The sequence below is a fragment of the Palaemon carinicauda genome, chromosome 39 (assembly GCF_036898095.1).
Source record: "Palaemon carinicauda isolate YSFRI2023 chromosome 39, ASM3689809v2, whole genome shotgun sequence".
NCBI classification, from domain to species: domain Eukaryota; kingdom Metazoa; phylum Arthropoda; class Malacostraca; order Decapoda; family Palaemonidae; genus Palaemon; species Palaemon carinicauda.
In genome coordinates, this window is record NC_090763.1 from 64,640,231 (window position 1) to 64,640,589 (window position 359).

Sequence of the window (359 nt, forward strand, 5' to 3'; positions counted from 1 at the left end):
TGAGCTAAGGATGGGGGGGGGGGGTTTGAGGGACCCAATATGTCTATCTGCTGAGTCATCACCAGCCATTGCCTGACCCTCCTTAGTCCTAGCTTTATATAAAAATATAAATATATGGTCAGTCTATAGGGCATTGTCCTGCTCGATATTAAATATGATTAGCGCCCAAGCCTCCTCTCCATCCAAACTAGGACCAGGGAGAACCAGGGAATGGCTGCTGATGGCAGAAGGTAAACCTATAGGCTCCCCAAACCATCTAATAACAGCAATTCGGACATCCGGAAAACCTTAATAAACCTTTGCTCTCACATTTTGGATACCGGAACTGGTATTGGGTTACTTAATGTTGTAATCATAAC